This window comes from Chinchilla lanigera, unplaced genomic scaffold (assembly GCF_000276665.1).
Source record: "Chinchilla lanigera isolate Chin_1 unplaced genomic scaffold, ChiLan1.0 scaffold00232, whole genome shotgun sequence".
Classification (NCBI taxonomy): domain Eukaryota; kingdom Metazoa; phylum Chordata; class Mammalia; order Rodentia; family Chinchillidae; genus Chinchilla; species Chinchilla lanigera.
In genome coordinates this window covers 121,580-122,809 of record NW_004955633.1, presented here as the reverse complement: position 1 = coordinate 122,809, position 1,230 = coordinate 121,580, and positions in this window count along the sequence as shown.

The following is a 1,230-nucleotide window of genomic DNA, read 5'->3' as shown; positions in this document are numbered from 1 at the left end:
AAAAAAGTTCAATATCTCTGGTCATTAGAAAATTGCAAATTAATAAAATTCCATCTTATTCCAGAAAGAACAGTTATCACTAAGAAGTCAAACAATAAGAAATGCTGGCAAGGCTACAGGGAAAAAAGAAACCCTTCTACACTGTTGGTAAAAATGTAAACTAGTACAACCATTATAGAAATCAGTATGGAGATGCCTCAAAAAATTACAACTAGAAATTCCACTTGACCCAGCTATTCCCCTTCTAGGTATTTTCCCAAAAGACTTAAAGGCATCACATTACAGTGATACATGCATATTCATGTTTGTAGCATTCATGTTTGTAGCAATTCGTAAGAGCTAAACCTTGGAAGTGGTCTCTATTCCATCAACAGAGGAATGGATAAAGAATATGTGGTATTTACACACAGTGGAATACTACTCTGCGATAAAGACAGAAATTTGAGTCATTCATAGAAAAATGGATGCACCCTGAGATCAATCATAAAGTTAAGTGAAACAAGTCAGACAAAAGTTGATTATCTCTTATATAAGAAACCCACAGCATAAATGCAGAGTAAAATTAAAGATAGATAACAAGAAGAAAGGAGATAGATCTTTCTCAAAGGGAAGGAGATCAAGAGATGGAGGGAGGGGAGGGAGAGGAAAGGGCATGAGACAAGGAATTAAGTTGTACAGTGTTATGTACATGTACCAACTGCCCATGAGGAATAAAATCATTATATACAGCAATGTACCAACTTTTTTTAAATGGGGAAAAAAAACCTGAATATGCTCTAAACATCCATCAATAGGGAAATTATTAAATACACCACGACAGCTGGGTGTGGTGGTGCACACCTGCAATCCTAGCACTCAGGAGTCTGAGGCGGGAGGATGGCCAGGAATTCAGTTGGAGGCCAGCCTGGGCTACATAAGCAAATTCAAGGTCATCCTGCACTACACAGAGAAAATCTGTCTCAAAAAAATCAAAAAAATTGAAATAAATAAAATAAATACACTACGACAGTTGTGGTGGTGCACGCCTGTAATCCCAGCACTCAGGGGGCTGAAGGAGAAGGACTGCCATGACGTCACGGCCAACCTGGGCTACGTACAGGAGTTAAAGCCAGCTTCTACCACACAGCAAGACCCTGTCTCAAAACAAACAAGAAATAAGAAATAAATACACCATGACATGTACACACTTTGGAATATTGTAGGCCTTTAAGTGAATAAGGTAACCCTGTA